This window comes from Apium graveolens, chromosome 8 (assembly GCF_009905375.1).
Source record: "Apium graveolens cultivar Ventura chromosome 8, ASM990537v1, whole genome shotgun sequence".
Lineage (NCBI taxonomy): Eukaryota > Viridiplantae > Streptophyta > Magnoliopsida > Apiales > Apiaceae > Apium > Apium graveolens.
In genome coordinates this window covers 102330779-102346659 of record NC_133654.1, presented here as the reverse complement: position 1 = coordinate 102346659, position 15881 = coordinate 102330779, and the positions used below count along the sequence as shown (strand labels likewise).

Here is a 15881-nt window from a genome sequence, read left to right as displayed (position 1 = left end):
AAATTCACAATATTTTTCACGTACTTGATGCTTAAGATGTATAATCCAGACTCCAAGCATGTAATAGAGTAGGAGCCAATAAAGCTCCAGGCAGATTTGTCATATGTAAAGAGTCCAATAGAGATTCTAGAGGAAAGAGAGAAAGTATTAAGGAATAAAGTAATAAAGTTAGTAATAGTATTGTGGAAAACCCAAAGGTTGAAGAGTCAACCTGGGAGTTAGAAAAAGATATGAAAGAAAGGTACCCTCATTTATTTTCTTAGGAGATTCTGAGGACAGAATCCTTTTAAGGGGGGAAGGATGTAATATCCGGGATATATCGTGTAATTATTTTTTCTAATAAATAATTATTATATGTTTTCAGTATCGATTCTGTGAATTATTTGTTAAGTGTTAAATGTGTTTGGATGTTTAAAAATATTATTAATTGAGTATTTTAATTTTTATATGTCCAAAATAAAATATAGATAATTGTCATATCTTCCTAATTATTTTTATGTTGATTTATGAATTTATAAGAATCATATGGATTTTATAAAATCTTTTTTCGGGTATTTAAAATCTATTTTATAAAAACGGGAACCAACCACCGTTATCCGTTTTTACGTTTTTAGAACCCGAAATTTTTCCGAGAACTCCTTCCTAACCTAATTGCAATATTCCGAGCATTTTCCGTGTTTCGACTTTTTCAATTCGGTGTACGGTTTGTCCTGCGCGGGTCCCGGCGTAACATTTTCGATACATTATTCGTTTCGGTAAATCAATAAAACTCGTATTTTCGATAAACGAGAGCTTTTTATTAAACTATCATAATTATCACCTCGTAATACGTGTAAGCAGGCGCTGAGACCAAGACCGCAGTACAAATTGTACTGATTTGGATAATTATCTCGAAAACCGGTACCGTTTGGATCAGTTTTTATAAATAAACGTACCGTTTTATATCCGGAATGATCCAACGGGATACTAATTTTCCGTAATTATAAATAGCCTCTACCGTATTTTATTTTATACCGGAAATCATTTGCAAACAGTATTTACAGAGTTTTTACAGAGAAAATACTATAATTATATTATGTTCTTCATAATCAAACACAAATTCGGAGGCATTATCGATATCCGATTTTGGCGTACATATACTCAAAACGAAGCTACTGAAATCTAGAATCCAAATCTTCCATCAATTTCAACCCAGAAACATCAGGTGATTTTCTATTTAATTATTTATATTCGAATTTCTTGGTATTTAAACTATGAATTTTTGTGCAGATGGTTGTTTGAATGATTTGATGATTGTATGTTGTAGAGCTTGTTTTCCTGATCATTTTGGTATATTATACTTCGAATTTGGAGTTCAATAACATGTTCAAATTAGGGTTTGATTCTCGAATTGTATAGTTAGGGTTTATATTCGTTTGAATGTTCTTGATTAAAATTGGGGGTTTCTTATTTAGGGATTATCAGAAGTTCTAAAGTGGTGGGTTTTGTTCCCCTTAAAATTTGCAATCTAATCATATATAGCATGTTATCAGACGATTCCTAGATTGAACGGAGTTGTTGTTTGAAGTTCTCGCCGGAGTTCTTCGTGTTTTGGCCGAAAAATTGATTAAATGATTGTTGTGGACAGATTGTTGAATGGTTAGGCTTCTGGAAGTGCTTAGACTGATTTTGCATTGAAAAATAGATCAAACGAGGTTATTTTCGACCCCGATTGAGGTCACCGGAATCCGGAAAGGGTCACCGGATTCTGGGTTCGTCCGGCGGTTCATCCCGACCCGGCGACCCGGTTCCTGACCCGTTTGTTTTTATTAAAAACCCGGTTTTGATCCAGATTATCCCTAAATCAAAGTTGTTTTTGGCGTTTTTGCAAGTTAGTACCTGAAGTTTCCAGAATTTTACAAATTCTGGATTCCTGTTTTGAATTCTTTTAAAATTTGGATTTCTTTTTATAAATTATTTTCAAAATTGTTTTTAATTTCAGAAAAATCTGAAAATGATTATTTTAATTTCAAAAATCATTATTTTAATTCCAAAAATTATTTTTAATTCAAAAATAAATCTGAATTAATTATTTAATTAATTTCAGTTAATTTTTAATTGATTAATTAGTCAATTAATTCGAAAATTAATTGATTAATTGATTTTAATTAATTATTTAATTAGATTTAATTATTTAAAAAATAATTTAAAAATTTCGAAAAATAGTTTCGAGCTTTAAAATAGTATTGTAAATTATTTCTAAGGCTCGAAAATTATTATAAAATTGTTTCGAAGCCAGATGTGGCTAACCGAACCCTGTTTATTACTCTGAAATTGATCCAACGACCCGTTTTAATTCCGAAAAATATTTTAAAAATCATTTTTATTACCTGAAAGCCTGTTTATGACCTATGACTTCTTTATAAGTGATATATCATTGATTATATGACGTGCTATGTGTTATATGTGACTTGTTGGTTGACTGTCGGTCTATATATTCGGTGATTACTTGTTTATAACATAACTTTCAATCCGTTAATCGGATTTGGGTGAAACGAAGGGAAGATAGAAGTGTATGTCGAATAGAATAGTATGAGTTGAATATTGATAGATATTTATAATGCCTAGCAGAATAAGCAAGGCGTAAGAAAGGGAAGCAGGTGATCAGAAAATAGAATTGTCATGTAGAAAATACAGCAAGTAATCAGAGAATAGAAGCGAGGCATAAGAAAAGCAGACGAGTGATTGTTGAATGGAGTCAGTAGATAAGTACAAGTGAAGTTGAAATCGATTATGATAAGGCAAGTACTTCTAAACCTTTCTCGAGATATATTGCAAATATTTCTAAATTCTCTTGTGACATATTGTTAATACTCAAAATAGCTCTGTTTTATATTGGAAATACTTTGAATCCTTCAGCCTTGAACCTGAGCCACATCATTTGATCTTGAGCTGTAAGCCTTATTCTTTGTGAACCGTTTCTTGTTGATTTACCAAATATTAAACCACACAAATACGATACTACTCCACAAATATATAACCATCACATACCAAACACTGGAACAAAATTGTTTTAAACATACAGAAACTTTTATACTTAACCATACCTTGTGACATCAAAGTATTAAAACCCTGTAAAAACATTATTCATCTAATACCCGATTGTCCTGCAGGCTGGAGGCCACTTATTTCATGTACTTTGACATACCCTTTCAGTAACCATGAATTTTTACCATGCTTTTATACAAAAGTTTTATTGTTATTGATTATGATCAGGTTTTATTGAATTCTGTTGTTTATCATATTAAACTGCTTTAGAATTGGATAATTTTCTTTGTGTAGACCAGATTCGTGGTCAGACCATATCAATGGTCAAGTTAGGCCAATGTGTGCCTTGGATCTAGTAGTTAGAGCAATGCTGTGTGCTTTGCTCGGGGTTAGTGCGTGACTGATCAGCAGCCTAACCTTGGTTTTAAAAACTTAAAATGAATATCCAATTCTATTGGTTGTTTAACAAGAAACTTGATTCCTTTGAATCATCTCGTTTATTATTGTTTAACCTTAGTGAATAATGATATGACTTGCTGAGCTAGTTAGCTCACTCTTGCAAATCTTTTTATGTATGCTACAGTTACAAATGATACAGTTGATAGCAAGGTTTCCCAGTTCAATGTTCGAGCTAGGATTCCAGATTATGGTTGATCGAGCTAGCTGGAGCTTATTGCAGTAGTGAGATAGTAAGGTTGTAAGAATAATTTCATATCAGTTGTAAATTAAATTAGTTGGGATTTGGTACGATGTAATAAAAGTTAAGGTTGTGGCTTGTTTTCATACTTTAACCTGTTGCGATCCGTGGTTATGTAAAGCAGGGTCATTGTAAATAATAATTTAAATACAGGTTTATATATTGAGTATGTATTGTGGACCCCAAACTTCTGACCCGGGTTTGGAGGGCGCCATATTGACTCACCATATATTGAACATTTATCAAACTTTTATCAAACATTTCATTTTCATTACGGTACAACATGCAATGGATAATACATAAATTTTACGTCTTGTAATTGAATCCCATGTCTCTAGTCATTTTATAAGCCTCATTATATGAACATGGCAACTTAGAAGATTTTGGCATTGTATGATTTAATAACTTTAATAATGAAGTGAACGATGAGTTTGACCATCGAGAAATAACCTTTAAGTGCATAAGCTCGACAATAATGGACATAGTCATGAAGTCCTCACATCCTTCCTATAATTCTATTTCAGTGGCTTTTAGAAGTTTTAAGAACTTTTTGGTCACTGTATTCAGAGGATCGAATCCTTTCTTCCTAGGTGAAAAGTCTAAGGTTTTATCACCTCTCCAACTCTCTCTACATTTTGTTATTTTATCAGACTATACAACCTCCTAATATCTGTTGGTCTTTCGTTCATGCTTGGAATGCTTAAACCTTTATATACCATTAGATTTATATCATCATTTACATCTCCGTATATGCCTTTCTATTTGGACTGAAGGATTTCGAGGTATAAAATGCAACAGAAACTGTAATTAAAAACGTGAAAAATCAGAATATTTGAAACCCACCGCAAGATCCATGCGAAAAATAGATATTAAATTCATAGATAAGATTATTTACCTTAAGAAGCTTTATAAATTGGTTGACTAATAGAGATCAAAAACTTGTTCAATCACCACGCATCTCGCTCTTGCGATCTACGCTCTATCAGTATCCATGCGAATGCTTGAACATAAGGATTAAATGTGTACTAGCACAAAATTGTTTCTTCTTGCTCTCTAAATATTCTCTCTTGGTGGCTAGGGTTTTTTAATCAAAGTCTTGTATACAAAATCAGCCACACAAGAGGTATTATATAGAGGGTAGAAAAATGAATTATAATTTTTAACTAATTAAGAGTTATTATTAATTCAAAATTCCTATTTATGTAATAAATAAGTCTCACTTAATTATTTAAAAACTAAATTTCATAACTAATATTAGTAAATTCGAATATCATTATTTATCGAATTAATTAAGTCAAACTTAATTAATATTATAAATAATTTGAATTACTTTAATTTAATTTAATTTAATTTAAATCAAATTTAAATTATATAATTCTTCAAGCGTTCTTTTTGTGTGACCCTACAGGTTATTATTACATTGGAAATGAATTTTAAATCGAAATTAAAATCGTAAACAATGAACAACATCTAGTAATACATCATTGTTACTCAAGTAATAAAAAATAAATCGGTGATAGATTAAACCTTTCATGAATAATTTACAATATAATATAATCTCTTTAACCATATTTTATTAATTAAACTAGAGCCATGTAATGTGTCATCCTCATCATAGTTTAATCCAGGTTTTCTTGATCAATGAGTAGATTATCATATCAAATAAACATTTAAGCGCGTCCACGCATTCCATAGTCTAGCTCACACAACAGGCCAAAAAATTAGGAGGGTTAAGTCCTTTTTAGATCATTCATATTTCTCATACAATTCATAATAAACCCGAAACACACTTTTATCATTACCCGATCAAAGGTAACTTTTAATGTGATCAAAGTATATTAATTCTCATATGAAAGTATAACGATTTCAAGTCTAAGGACCATTACATCATTATCACAGTGAGAATTACCTTTGACATAATAGACATGTAGAATCTCATATTGTGTCTGTCTAGCATAATGAACATTTACATCTGCCTGTGTTTTTTTTACTTTAGTATCACTATACCTATGATCAATGAAATGTGATCACCAGTCAACAAACACACCAGTCTTAATGCATTATTATTGTCCCTTAATAATAATACTCGACTAGGGACCTTTAGGAATATTGATACTATTCTCATAACCTCATTTATAAGTCATGTACTCAGGGATATAGAATTCATATCATATTCCAAGGAAATTTATTAATCTAACATTTATATCACAGTAAATTAAGATATAATAAATTATAAAGGGAATAATCGATAGAATATAAACATTAATAATCCAAATGTCTTAAACTAAGACATTATTGTGTTGTCTCTAGGGCACAAAAACTAACAATATCCCACTTGCACTAGAGTCAATCACCCATCTATCTAGTACTCATGGAACTAGTATGACCATAATGCTTCTGTTACAACAAAGCCTTAGTCAGTGGGTGTTAGGGCGAAATCACGCACTAATATTCACGCAAGTATACGCATTCGCAAGTAATATAGAATACTTTCTAGTTCGTTCCCTCAGAGACTCAGACTAATTTATTGTCTAATTTAACTCACTCACCAATGTATGACTACTTCTCAATGTTAAGATAATAACACTTAAAATTGTTGATTAAATATTAACTATAATTAACTACTTAATTAACCACTTAACTAACACTTCAATTTATCAATAATAAAACACTCATGAGATCACAACTTCATTATTACTTCCTTCTATAGCCATAGTTATTACCTTTAGCATGTGACAGTGATGATATTAATCGAATAACACGAAACTGATAAAAGCCAACTTTCATTGTACTAATACCATTCTACCAAACATCCACAATTAAGATAGAAGTTGAATAGTCATCAATTATGTTGAGTTCCTATATGTCTACAGAAATTGACAACACAACGATTTAAGCACAAGTTATCCCTTTTTGATTACATAGGGCAAATAAAACTGTTAGAGTTACCCACTAATCATGCACAACATACATGAACCTATGCTAGCATGGCAAGTTCTAAATCTCAAGATCCACCGTCGCTTCACAAGAGATTAACACCCTATCTTATATGTTCGCGACGCACATAAGACGAATACGCACAACCAATACTAGATATCATGCAATCATCACATACTAAAGTATTAAACAATTAACTAAAGAATTCCATAATAAATCCGTTGCAACCCCATGATCACGATTAGCCCATAATAGAACTTATCGCCATCATGGGTTCATATGAAATCATGATAAACAAACACAAGAAAATAATAACTAAACTGATTATATTAAAACAGAGTACGTCACAAGAGTAAATAAGTCAAAGCAAGAAAACTAGCATCCAACGTTACAACGAAACAAGAATCACAAGAATATATGCTTCCCCTTCGTTGCTGTGTGCTAAATCGGTCTTCTTCCTTATCTCCTTCGCTTCTTGCAAAACACAATCTAAAACATAATCTCCTCTTAATACTCTATGAAAACGTCTCAAATATATCTATATAATAGTCCCATAAAACTCAGATTACATAGAAGTTGGAAGCCAAACAGAAGTAGAAGTCTAAAATAATATATCTTTTTCCCCGACCCTGCGCGGCCGCTCAGCATTTCTGCGCGGGCGCGCAAGGCTGCTGCGCGGCCGCTCAGCATTGCTGCGCGGGCGCGCAGGACCCTACTGGAAAAATTCCAGGTTTGCTCCGTTTCTTCGCCGTAATCTGCCCGTTCTTTTCCTCTCGCAATGGTGAACACATGCCAAGGCTTATTCTTGATGATTCCTCCTCCGAAATGCAACTAATACCCTGAAATGCATAAACACTAGAAAAACGCATCAAATACACAAAATACTTGATTTCAAGACACCAATTTAAGCCATTTTAAGACGTTCTAAGTGGTATAAAATGCCACTTATCACACCCCCAAACTTAAATCGATGCTTGTCCTCAAGCGTCACAGACTCAAAAACAAATAAAAATATGCATGAATGCAATCTATATGAAAATGCAACGATCCCCCTTACTACAATTAACCAACCAAATTGCCACGTCTCAACGAATGCAGTTAGACACTAAAGATCAATAAACTCATGCAAACGGACATACCGCCAGAAACGTGGTGTGTGCAAATGCTTAACAGATATGCTTTGGAACTAGACCAATTACTATGACTAGACTATCCTCAAGGCAATCCTACGATTATACAAAGAATAAAAATTCTAGGCACAAAGTGATATACAACACTACAAGAACTCTGGAGCTTACTACGGAATCGTGCTTTTTATTTACAACTCAAATGCTTATGTGACCGTGCAATGAGTGAGGTCCACAAAAGACTTATACAATGGTATCCATGTAACGAGCGTTAGGTTAGCGGATCCCAGACTCTAAAAGCCTTAGGTCACTAGGCACAAAGTCCCCTAAGAACTTAATAACTCGAATACCAAAGAGCCCACTCTTGATCAATTATGCAAATTTTTTATTTTTTTTATTTTTTTATTTTTTCTGAGCAAGTGCGTTTCGCTCCATCTTGCTCAACCCTAGACTACTCGCATAACATGCGAGCCGGCTACTAGCCATTTGACGCCTAGCCACAACTAGCAACAAATTCCATTTTTACTCCATTTTTTTTTCTTTCTCATGCCTTTACCACTAAGAACCTATTATCAAATTCTAAGCATAATAAATAGATTATCCTCGAAAATAATCAGATCATAACAACAATCTAGTCCTTAAGCATTCTCTAAGACTTAGTGACAATACAAGTGCTTCTAGCATGCATATCAACCTACACAACTTAATATCACTTTAATGCTATCACTACACTCGCATCAATATCACAAGTCAGTCGATAAATCATTGCAAAAGGGATCATGGTATATGCATGAGCTATATGATATGACAAACAAATAAAGCTATATAAAAAAAACTATATGGCAAAAATTATGCAACTATATGAACTAACTATCATGAATATGCAGCTATATGACACACACAAAATATTCCTTAACTACCACCCCCAAACTTAAAATCTTCACTGTCCCCAGTGAAGGTAGTAGAAAGGAACACAGGGTATACCTACTCAGAGTCATCATCATAATCACCCTCAGTGGGTGGAGTATCAGGCGGCGGGTATGCAGAGTCCTCACCAAAAACTGGCCACTGGATATCAGCTCCAAGGCCTCGAAAAGCAGTCCCTAACGCAAGAGTGAGCTCCTGAGCAAACCTGCTCTGCGTCTCATACATGGCATCCATCCACCGTGAAAGCCTCCTATACTGGGCATCACCCATCCCAGCACCCTCCTGAGCTCTCGAAGAACTAGCCTCACCACGCCCTGGCCTGGCCATAGTAGCACCTCGTGCTGGACGCCCTCCTGGAAGACGATAACCCAGCCCATGCTCCTCAGGCTCACCACCGGTCCACTCCTGTATCCCATTCAGAGTGCCAGAATCTATCGGAGCTGCTGGCAACTACAACTGCTCATGAGCCGGCCAGTTCACTCCTACTGCTCGGCATAGCTTTGTAACCGTGGATGCATAAGGGATGTTCATATGCTTTGCTCCCCTCAAAAACTTCAAAATTCCTTGGTAGATAAACTCACCAAGGTCCACATAGTATTCCTCATTCAGAATTCCCCACAACAACTGTGTTCTCTCAACTGTGACCTCGTGTGCATGTGAAGAAGGCAAAATATTAGCACATATAAATGCATTCCATGCACGGGCAAACCTGTTCATGGCGATCGCCGGAAAGTGACGATACTCATTATTGGCTGGACTGCGGTTCCAAACTGTGCCCGGTCGACAGAGAGTCGCACAAATCAAATCCAAGTCAAAGTCCTCAGCAGTCTTTTCATTCCAGTTCTCCTCCTCGGGCTTCCTCTCTCGCTGTCCAATCACACGGCGAATCGCCGCAGGATGATAATCAACCGTCAGCCCACGAACTACAGAAAACCCATTCTTTTCAGCCTTCGCGTTCACGTAGAACTCGCGAACAACACTCATCGGTACTGCTTCGGGTGACTCACAAAAAGCTATCCACCCCTTCTCTGCAATCATGGGTAACAACTCACCATCCCTCCCTGATGGTAAAAACCCCCTCTCCTTCAGAATCGGCTTCCCCAACAGCCTAGTGTACTCCTCCTCCGCAGCTCTGTCAGTTAACCGAGGCCTTGCAGCAGTACCCCTTGATGAATCAGCAGTAGGAACTGTGCTGCTGCTGTCAATAGTGCGTGCTCTCTTGGGTGCCATTGATTTGTGAATAAAAGTGTGTAAGAACTGATTTTTGATGTTTATGAGAGGGTTTAAGTGTAGGAAGTTGTGGGAGATATGTAGGATAGGTGTATGTATATATAGGGTGTGGAGTAGGTTAAATTAGATTAGGAGTGGGGTTGAGGGATAAAATCATGGGATAATGGGAAAAGAATTTGTGGGTTTATGGGCTGTGATGGGTTTTTGTGTTTTTTTTTTTTTTTTTTCTGAACTATAAAAAATTTTCTGGAAATCGACCCCTGCGCGGCCGCTCAGCATTTCTGCGCGGGCGCGCAGAGGGTCTCTGGAATTTTTTTTTTCAGCCCCTGTTTTCTGATTTTTTTGTGTTTTTGGATAGGTTATTAACTTCTAAAGGTTCCTGTAACAACAATTCATGGGTTGCCTCCCACGCAGCGCTTCTTTTTCGTCATTAGCTTGACGTTTCGTACCTTTTTCACGTAGTCAACAACATGGCACTAACCACCTCTCGGTTTGCCATGTCCCCATAGTAGTGTTTCAACCGCTGACCGTTAACCTTGAATGCTTGGTCCGAATCATTCTCAAAAATTTCCACCGCTCCATGTGGAAACACAGTTTTGACAATAAAAGGTCCAGACCACCTTGATTTCAACTTCCCAGGAAAAAGTCGGAGCCGAGAGTTGAATAACAGAACTTGTTGCCCTGACACAAATAACTTAGGATGTAGCTTCCTATCGTGCCACCTCTTCACCTTTTCCTTATACATTTTGTTATTCTCGTACGCTTGAAGTCGAAATTCATCAAGTTCATTAAGCTGAAGCATTCTTTTCTTACCAGCTGCATCTAAATCCAGGTTCAATTCCTTCAATGCCCAGTAGGCCTTATGCTCAAGCTCCGCCGGTAGATGACATCCCTTACCGTACACCAACTGAAACGGTGACATCCCAAGTGGAGTTTTGTATGCTGTTCTGTAAGCCCAAACAACTTCATCGAGCTTTAAAGACCAATCCTTCCTTGACGGACAAACAACCTTCTCTAGAATGCGCTTTATCTCTCTGTTAGACACTTCCGCTTGACCATTTGTTTGCGGATGATAGGCAGTAGCTACTCGATAATTCACATTATAACGCTGCATCATAGAAGTGAACTTACGGTTGCAAAAATACGATCCTTCATCACTTATAATTACCCGAGGTGTTCCAAACCTTGTGAAAATTTGCTTATGAAGAAAATTTAGCACTACCTGTGCATCATTTGTCGGTAAAGCTTTAACTTTGACCCATTTTGAGACATAATCGACTGCCAGCAAGATGTACTGATTATTGCAAGACGAGATAAAAGGCCCCATGAAATCGATTCCCCATACATCAAAGACCTCGACTTCAAGCATCACATTTAATGGCATCTCATCCTTCCTTGACAAATTTCCCACTCTTTGGCAACGATCACACCTTAAAACAAACTGATGAGCATCCTTGAACAAAGTAGGCCAGAAAAAACCTGCTTGTAGAATACGAGCTGCCGTCTTCTCACCTCCATAGTGTCCACCATAAACCGTGGAATGGCAGTCTCGTAATATCCCCTCCGTCTCACAGAACGGGATACATCTCCTGATGATCTGGTCAGCTCCCTGTCTAAACAAATATGGTTCATCCCACATATACCACTTCACCTCATACAGAAACTTCTTCTTTTGAGCGGATGTCAAATTAGGAGGCATTATATTGCTGACAAGATAGTTTACAATATCTGCAAACCATGGTTCTTCCTCCTGAATTGCAAACAACTGCTCATCCGGAAAAGATTCATTGATTAACATCCTATCTTGTGAAGTAGAATCGGGATTCTCCAACCTAGAGAGATGGTCAGCTACTTGATTCTCAGTACCTTTTCTATCTTTGATCTCTAACTCAAATTCTTGAAGTAAAAGCACCCAACGAATGAGTCTCGGCTTCGAATCCTTCTTAGAAACCAGATAGCGAATAGCTGCATGATCAGTGAATACTGTCACTTTCGTACCAAGCAGATAAGATCGAAATTTCTCAAAGCCAAAGACTATAGCCAAAAGCTCCTTCTCAGTAGTGGTGTAGTTCAATTGGGCCCCATTTAAAGTCTTACTCGCATAGTAGACCACATGGAAGAGATTTTTCTTGCACTGTCCCAGAACTGCACCTACCACATAATCACTCGCATCACACATCATCTCAAACGGTTCTGTCCAATCTGGTGCTGTAATAACTGGTGCCGTGATCAAACTCTCCTTGAGAGTCTCGAATGCTGCCAAACATTCATCATCAAATTTGAAAGGCACATCTTTCTCAAGTAAATTGCACAACGGCTTAGATATCTTTGAAAAGTCCTTGATGAATCGCCGATAAAAACCCGCATGACCGAGAAAACTACGGATTCCTTTCACCGAATTAGGTGGGGGAAGATTTTCAATGACTCCCACCTTGGCCTTGTCCACCTCCAGACCTTTGCTAGAGACCTTATGCCCAAGGATAATGCCTTCACGCACCATAAAATGACATTTCTCCCAATTAAGCACCAAATTAGTTTCCACGCATCTTTTGAGTACGGCGCGCAGATTATTTAAACATTCATCATATGAGTGTCCAAAGACGGAGAAGTCATCCATGAACACTTCGACGTTATTTCCAATCATGTCAGAGAATATAGCCATCATACATCTCTGAAAGGTGGCCGGGGTGCCACATAACCCAAACGAAACTCTATGAAAAGCATATGTGCCAAATGGACAAGTGAAGGTAGTCTTTTCCTGATCCTCTGGTGCAATACAAATCTGATTATACCCGGAATAACCATCCAGAAGACAAAAATACTCATGTCCCGCCAATCTGTCAAGCATTTGATCAATAAATGGAAGAGGAAAGTGATCCTTTCTTGTGGCTTTGTTCAATTTCCTATAATCCATGCATACTCTCCATCCTGTAACTGTTCGAGTAGGGATGAGCTCATTCTTTTCATTTGTGACCACAGTGATACCTCCTTTCTTAGGTACACATTGCACGGGGATCACCCACGAGCTTTCAGAAATAGGATAAATGATGCCTGCATCTAGCCATTTCAGAATTTCTTTCTTCACCACCTACTTCATGATCGGGTTCAGTCTTCGCTGCTGTTCCACAGTTGGCTTACTACCTTCCTCTAACAGAATTTTATGCATACAATATGAAGGACTTATCCCCTTGATGTCTGCTATGGTCCATCCTATAGCCGATTTGAATTCTCTCAAAATCCTTAAGAGCTTATCTTCCTCACTACCTGAAAGGTCAGCTGAAATAATAACAGGTAACGTAGATGAATCACCTAAAAAAGCATACCTCAAGTGTTCAGGTAATGGTTTAAGCTCCAAGGTAGGTGCTTCCTCTATTGATGGTTTAAGCTTCCCTTCAGCATTCTTAAGGTCAGAAGTACCAAGAGATTCAAATGGTATGTCGAGCTTTCGCTTCCATGGAGAAGCGTTCAGATATTGTAATTGCTCGTTGCTATCTTCATCATCGCTGTCAAAATCCCCTACTAAGGCCTTTTCCAATGCATCAGACATTAGCATGTGATCGAGTTCCGAAGTAACCGCAGAATCAATCACATCCACTTTTAAGCACTCCTCATCTTCTGTAGGGAATTTCATTGCCTTGAATATGTTGAAGGTCACATCCTGATCTTGGACCCGCATAGTAAGTTCCCCTTTTTGCACATCTATCAAGGTACGGCCAGTAGCCAAGAAAGGCCTCCCCAAGATTATGTGAATCTTCTTATCTTCCTCAAAATCCAGAATAACAAAATCTGCAGGAAAGAAGAGCTTATCCACCTTGACAAGCACATCCTCAACTATGCCCCTTGGGTAAGTAATGGAACGATCAGCCAATTGTAGCGACATGTATGTGGGTTTTGGATCAGGCAGATCCAGCTTTTTAAAGATCGACAAGGGCATCAGATTAATGCTTGCTCCCAAATCACAAAGGCACTTGTCAAAAGTTAGATTGCCAATGGTGCAAGGAATGGTGAAGCTTCCTGGATCTTTCAGTTTTGGTGGTAACTTTTGCTGCAGAACCGCGCTGCATTCTTCCGTGAGAGCAACGGTTTCAAGGTCATCCAGTTTCACCTTCCTTGAAAGAATAGTCTTCATAAACTTCGCATAACTAGGCATTTGTTCCAGAGCCTCAGCGAAAGGTATATTGATGTGAAGTTTCTTGAACACCTCCAGAAACTTCCCGAACTGTCTATCCAGCTTTTGTTGCTGCAATCTCTTAGGAAAAGGTGGTGGAGGATAGAGCTGTTTCTCCCCTGTATTAGCCTCAGGCAGAGTGTGTTCAACAGTAGTCTTCCTTGGTTCCGCCACTTTCTCCTTTTGCTTAGATTCTTCATCTCTAACTTCAGCTTCGACTTCTTTTGCCTTTTCAGAATCAGCTACTTTTCCAGACCTTAAGGTAATAGCCTTGACTTGCTCTTTAGCTTCCTTCCTGCCTGGTACTTCCGTGTCACTGGGAAGAGTGCCAGGTTGACGATTGAGCACTGCATTGGCTAATTGATCGATTTGATTTTCCAAGGTCTTGATAGAAACCGCCTGAGTCTTGCACAACAGCTTAAGTTCCTCAAAATCAGCACTAGTAGGTGCAGCTGCACTTCCCTGTTGAGGATATAATTGCCTTGTAGCATACTGCTGTGGTTGCTGGAATCCAGGTGGGTTAAACTGTTTACTTACTCCTTGCTGATATGTTAGCTGAATAGCATTTTGATTATTCCCCCAGCTGAAATTTGGATGATTTCTGTTGTTAGGATGATAGGTCGCTGGCACAGGCTGCTGTTGTCGCTGATAATTATTCACATACTGAACAGATTTATTGACAAGAGAACACTGATCCGTAGCATGAGAACCTGCACAAAGCTCACAAACCATAGCTATTTGATTAACTCCATACGTAGCCAAAGAATCAACCTTCATTGATAGCGCTTGGAGCTGGGCTGCAATAGCGGTGGCTGCATCAACTTCCAGAATACCTGCTACCTTGCCTGATGTCATCCTCTGAGTTGGGTTCTGATGCTCATTTGCAGCCATCGTCTCGATAAGATTGTACGCCTCAGTATAGCTTTTAGCCCATAAGGCGCCTCCAGCTGCTGCATCGAGCATGGGCCGAGATTGGGCCCCCAAACCATTATAAAAACCAGTGATTACCATCCAATCTGGCATTTCATGATGTGGACATTTTCTCAACATTTCCTTGTAGCGTTCCCAAGCCTCGCACATAGATTCTGTAGGTTGCTGCGCAAACTGAGTAAGAGCACTCCTCATAGCAGCAGTCTTTGCCATTGGATAAAACTTCACCAGAAACTTTTGCGCAAGATCTTGCCACGTAGTGATTGACCCAGCTGGTTCAGAATGTAACCAGTCTTTAGCCTTATCCCTCAGTGAGAATGGGAAGAGCCTCAACTTGATAGCCTCATCAGTCACGCCATTACACTTAAAAGTGCTGCAGATCTCGACAAAATTCCTTATGTGCATGTTGGGGTCTTCAGTTGCCGCTCCTCCAAAAGAAACAGAATTCTGCACCATCTGAATAGTGCCCGGCTTGATTTCAAAGGTGTTAGCTTGAATAGCCGGATGAAGGATGCTTGACTGAATATCATCAATTTTAGGCCGAGAAAAATCCATAAGAGCTGGATCAGCTTGAATAATACGATCTCCCATGTTTACTGGTTCTTTCTGCTCAGTTCCTGAATCCGAATCCTCAAAATCTAACTTCTCCGGAGTATCAAGAACTTCGTCTTTCTCCTCAACTGTATCTAAGGTCCTCTTGCGAGCACGAGAACGAGTTTGCATAAACGCTTGCTAAAGTACCTGAAACACAACCGAAAAGAGTAATTAACTACTACGTCCTAATCACTGAGTCCTAATGACCAATGATGGTAAGTACATAAACTAAACAAATACGCCG

General features: G+C 37.8%; 1 non-coding gene across 1 annotated transcript; it reads left to right on the top strand.

The window, feature by feature from the left end:
* Positions 1-15134: 15134 nt before the first annotated feature.
* LOC141681624 (small nucleolar RNA R71) lies at positions 15135-15241 on the top strand. The gene has a single exon (XR_012559051.1). It is a non-coding gene; the product is annotated as a small nucleolar RNA R71 (small nucleolar RNA).
* Positions 15242-15881: the final 640 nt, after the last annotated feature.